This window comes from Vipera berus, assembly GCF_964194415.1.
Source record: "Vipera berus genome assembly, chromosome: Z".
Taxonomy (NCBI): domain Eukaryota; kingdom Metazoa; phylum Chordata; class Lepidosauria; order Squamata; family Viperidae; genus Vipera; species Vipera berus.
In genome coordinates, this window is record NC_138205.1 from 14,204,204 (window position 1) to 14,209,872 (window position 5,669).

A 5,669-nucleotide genomic window follows, 5' to 3' on the forward strand; every position below is an offset into this window, starting at 1 on the left:
GAGAAAGACTGCTCTAGTAATTTAAATAAGATTTCTGTTCTGCCTGACTTAAGCAGTCCATCTTTTAAATAAGGGCAGCATTTCTTTCATTGCCCTTAGCTTAGCCATTCATTTTGAATGCACAAATATGCTGGCTAAGGAACTCCGGGAGTTGAAGTCCACATATCTTAGTTGCTAAGGTTAAGAAACACTGCTCGAGTTTTGGAAAGCTGGTAGCCCTATGGCTGAAAGCAGTGCTTTTTTTGTAAAAGAAAAAGGTGCCGGAACTCACACACGTCATACAACCCGCCTTGCCTACCCTACAAGGTTCCATCCAAAAAAGGTGCCGGAACTCCGTTCTGAGCGTTCTATGAGAAAAAAAGCCCTGGCTGAAAGTAAAGGTGTCCAAACCTGGCAACTTTAAAAGACTTGCGGACTTCTTTTAATGCTCCGAATTTTTCTGGCTGAAGAATTCTGGGAGTTGAAGTCCACAGGTCTTAAAGTTGCCAAGGTTAGACACCCCTGGACCAGAGTTTTCAAAATTCCAGCCAGCAGTTTTGGGAATTCTGGAGGGGCCCAGACTAGGCAACTAGTCTACCAACTATTAAATGCTGCCATTATTACCTCCCCAAAAATCTAGGGCAGTTTGGTATTTCCTGCATGATAATTTTAAGCACTTATAAATTCTAAGTGCCATTCTGACTCTATGTAGACTGAGGAAAAATTAGCAGCAACTAATCACATCACAGCAACCCAGAAACATTCTACATTGAAGTATTTGGGTCGAATGGTCTTTTCAAATACTATGTTCTATTTTTATTCAGATTTCCCATTTTGGATTATAATTCATACTGTGGCCTCTGATGTGCTTCACATCTGCAAATACGTACAATTTCCCAGCAAAGGTTAAGGCACCAGATTTGAAACTGGGAGATGATGAGTTATAGTACTGCCTTAGGCATGAAAGCTGACTGGGTGATTTGGGGCCATTCCCCCTCTCTCAGTCCAACCCACCTCACAGGGTTGTTGTGTGGAAAATAGGAGGAAGGAGTATTAAGTATGCTTGCCACTTTTGAATTATCTATAATGAATAATAAAAGTGGGATAAAAGAAATCTAATTTTTTTACCTCAGTTCTTTAAGTAGCTGACTCCTATTGAGAAAATCAGATTATTTTTAATTGTTCTTGAAAGTTTATGTATTTATTTAATAAATTTATATGCTCTCCTCATCTCATGCACATGGCTCTGGGTGGCTGACAATTAAAACAGAATAAATACACTACCAAAATGATAAACAGAACTAACATAAAATAGCAGACGAGGACCCTCAAGTGTATCCCACAATCAATATATGCAAGAAATTGATTCGCTCACACTATGAGGACCCCAGGCTTGATGGCAAGACCAGGTTTTAAATGTCTTGTGAAAGTAGGATCAGGGCAAATCTGATGGGGAGGCGGGGAGCAATTATATTCCAAAGAGGGGCCCCACATCACAAAAGAATCTTTTCTACGATAAACAGTCTGGCAAACTCTGGTCTCATCTAATCTCCTAATGACCGATTCCAGTACCCAAAGAATAACAGGATAAACAGAGTTGGAAGGGGACTTGGAGGTCTTCTAGTCCAACCCCCCTACTCAAGCAAGAGATTCTATACCAGGGGTAGGCAACCTTGGCTCTTTTAGGACTCGTGGACTTCAAATCCCAGAATTCCTGAACCAGCTATGCTGAGGGGAAAGGGAGAGGTTTCCAAGCATGGCTCAGCATGGCAACCTCTCCCTTCCCCTCAGCATAGCTGGCTCAGGAATTCTGGGAGTTGAAGTCCACGAGTCCTAAAAGAGCCAAGGTTGCCTACCCCTGTTCTATACCATTCTGGATAAATGGTTGTCCAGTCTCTTCTTAAAAACGTCCAGTATTGGAGCACCCAAAACCTCTGGAGGCAAGCCGTTCCACTGATTAATTGTTCCATCTGTGAGGGAATTCTAGGCTGGAGGTGTGGCTTTTGCATTTGTCCTTACCCAGAAATCCCTGGCCTCTCACATTTTTATGGATACATCTCCTATATCCCTTGCATTCTCCCCTGACCCACAGCCTTCCAGCTCTCCACCCCACAGCCAGGTCCTTCCTTTCCATACCCCTCTCTTTGCCAGCCAGTACAGCCTCTCATCCTCAGATTATCCTTGGACAGAAGTGGACGAGGGCGTCAGAAGGAGAACACTTTGGAAATCCTAATTAGAAAAGGGGGACTATTTAGCTGTTTTTCCAGCCGCTTTCTGGGATGGCATAAAAAAGGGGGGGAAATGGGATGAAGAAAGGTCTCTCTCATTCCTGCTCCTTTTGGTCTGATGTCACGGGGCAGAAATGCGTCTAGGGAAAAACCACAGAGGGAGAGGCAGGAATGCAATGGGCTGGAAGGGAGGGTAAGACATGGAAAGGGGCGGGAGAGGAGGGAAAGAGATGGGGGGGGCAGGGAAGCCATCAGTCAACTTCTTCGGAGCCTGGATCCGTCACCCCAATGTCCCAGTCAGAGGATCCCATTGGAAAATCCACACCAGATCAGCAAGTTCGTTCTCATTTTATTTCCTACTGTAATCCTGCCCAGCTTCCTCTAGCCATCACTGCATCTCCACAACAGTCCTGCAAGGAAGGCTAGGCTGGGCTAGGAGCTAACCACCAATCCAAATCACTGGATGGCTTTCTGAGGCCATTTTGGAAGAATTTTGCAAAAGGTTAGGGCCCAGTTCAGGACCCCGAGTCTGCTTCCTGCTCTGTAGAAGAGGTGTTTTTGCAAATCCTTATGGAATCCATCTTAGAGAATGCAGAAGCTAATATAAGATATATACATATATTTTTACAGAGGTTGGAATGAAGCTTAGAGAAGAAGTATCTGCCTTTACCCACGAGCATGCATTGCGGGATGGGGCAAGCGAGCTCCATCTGACCTTGACACCGGACTGTGAAAGTCCTCCTCCCAGCCCTATTAAATGATGGTTTGATCTCCTGCACATAAGAAGATTCCCTGGGGCGTTTGTATCACCAGCGTTTCTCAGTCTCAGCCACTTGAAGATCTGTGGACCTCAACTCCCACCACCGCATAGTGGCACAGTGATTAGACTGCACTATTGTAGGCTCATTCCCTGCTTGCTGCCAGGAGTTCGAGTCTCACCGGCTCAAGGTTGACTCAACCTTCCATCCTTCCAAGGTCTGTAAAATGAGGACCCAGATTGTTGGTGTGGGGGGCATATGGTGACTCTGTAAACCGCTTAGAGAGGGCTGCAAAGCACTATGAAGCGGTATATAAGTCTAAGCGCTATTGTCATTGCTATTCCCAGCCAGCAAATTCTGGGCTTTGAAATCCATACATTTTCAAGTGGCCAAGTTTGCCAAATGCTAATTCAGGCCAACAGGCAGAAAGTCTGCATCTCGTTCCAGATGAAAACCATTTGAGGATGCCAACGACCAAAACCAATGGAAAACTGCGAGCTTAGGTCAGGAACGGAGGGGGCAGTGGGGGAAAAGAAAAACCAAACAGATGCTAAGAATCCTCTTTGAGGGTTTGGCAACTGCTGCCTTGGAATAGGCCTCCACAGCCTTACGTTGCACAACCTCCACTAAGAAGCTGGAAGTGATGGGCTTTGTAGTCTCTGCACAGGGTCAGACTGGGTAAAATTTAGGTCTGAGCTCCAGTGGCAGCTTCCAAGGAAATTGGAAGACAATGCAAGTGGTATTTTACAGCATCAAAATACCTTTTGAAGTGATGGATCCAGGACTTAATTTTTTCCCCCTGTTTTCTGCCAAGGCAAAGGTAGGTGTGTGTGTGTGTGTGTGTGTGTGTGTGTGTGTGTGTGTGTGTGTGTGTGTGTAAATTCTCTTGTAGGATGCACAAGGCAGGGGACGAGAATGAAGGCTGTAAAGCAAGCTGGTCTAGCAGGCTGGTTCAGCAATTCCGCAAAGCCACAGGAATACGCTGAGAAATAGCATTCCTTCCTTCTTCAGAAGGGAAGGGCTGAGGAAAGGCACCGTATCCTCTCCTCCCCCCATTCTGCCCCCCCCCCGCCAGCTATAAGGATGAGGTAGAGGCTGGGAGAGGCCCCGGAGAAAGGCAAAAGACCACAAGAGGCCACGGGTGTGGGAACCCGCAATCCGGCAAGTTTGCAAAGCAGGAACAGCCCCATTCACACGTGATGGTTCCCTCGAGGATGTCAGGCGAATCCTTCGACATATTAAAAACCTGGACTCTAGGGTGAAAGGCAAACCCGGGTTCGCAAACGCGCCTCCAACGCAGCAGTCCCATCCCGGCTTGCAGACACAGTCCCACGTTCTCGTTCAGCAGCTAGACAGTTCCCACCCCCGCCGCCCTTCTCTGGCAAGGGCAAAAGGGAGGTGACCCTCATGCAACGCGTGAAGAAGTCTCAGAGGAAAGGGGGATCCTGCCAGGGGGGGTTAGAGAAGGGCGTGGGATTAAGTTTTGGGAAAGGGGGGGGGAAGTTGAGTGCCAAAATAAAAACCGCGGCCGTCGTTGCGCGAAAGAAAAAAAGAAGCGAGGCAGAGAGAGAAAAAGAAAAAGTGGAATTTGCGCGGGGGGGGGGGAGAGAGAGAGAAGCCGTGCAGCGACGGGGCATCAGCCTCTCCCTCCCCCCCACCCCCTCCCGCCCCGTTTGTAAAATAAAAGAAGGAAGAAAAGAGCGGAAAGAAAGTCGAGGGAACAGCAATAAACGAAGGCGGGAATGTTAAGGAGGGAGGGAGGGAGGGAGAGAGAGAGAGAGAGAGAGAGAGAAAGAAAGAAAGAAAGAAAGAAAGAAAGAAAGAAAGAAAGAAAGAAAGAAAGAAAGAAAGAAAGAAAGAAAGAAAGAAAGAAAGAAAGAAAGAAAGAAAGAAAGAAAGAAAGAAAGAAAGAAAGAAAGAAAGAAAGAAAGAAAGAAAGAAAGAAAGAAAGAAAGAAAGAAACGAGAGCGCCGTCCAGGAAGAAAAGAGAGGAAGGAAAAATGACGAGCGGGCATGCAAATAAGAAGGGAAGATCGGCTGGGAACTCGGTGGAAAAGAAAAAAAGGAAAGGGAAAAAAAAGGAAAAAGCAAGCCGAGTGGCGAAGGGGGAAAGGCGGGGAAGGGGCGAGAGAAAGAGGTGGAGACCCAAAGGACGCGGCGGCGGGGGAGACAGGGGCTCCCGCCGGGCGCTTCTTACCCAGATCGTCCATCACGGGCCGGCGAGGCTGGGTCCGGACTCCGGGCCGGCAGTTGCAGGCTGGGCGGCCCCCGCCCCAGTGACGCGCCTTCCCGGAGCGAGGCTCCGCGCTGTTGCCGCGCCCGCCAAGCCGACTTGGCTGACTTGCCGCCGCCGCCGCTGCAGTTGCGGGTGACCATTTATGGCAAAGGGGATTCGCGCTTGGGCAGGAAGGATGGACGCGCGCCCCCCCCCCTCCACTCCACTCCGCCTCGACACGGACACAAACACACACACACACACACACACACACACACACACACACACACACACACGCGTCGCGCGTCGTGGCCTCGCGTCCACTCCGGGGAAGATGGTTAAATAGGGGCAAGGGAACGTCAGCCCATCCAAGCGCCCCCTCCCGCCTCCCCAAACAGGACGCCCCGCTCCTAGGGACTTTTGGGGGGGTGATGGGGGGGAAGAGGGGTTGATCCGAACTAGACTTGGGTTGTCTCTGTGTGTGTGTGT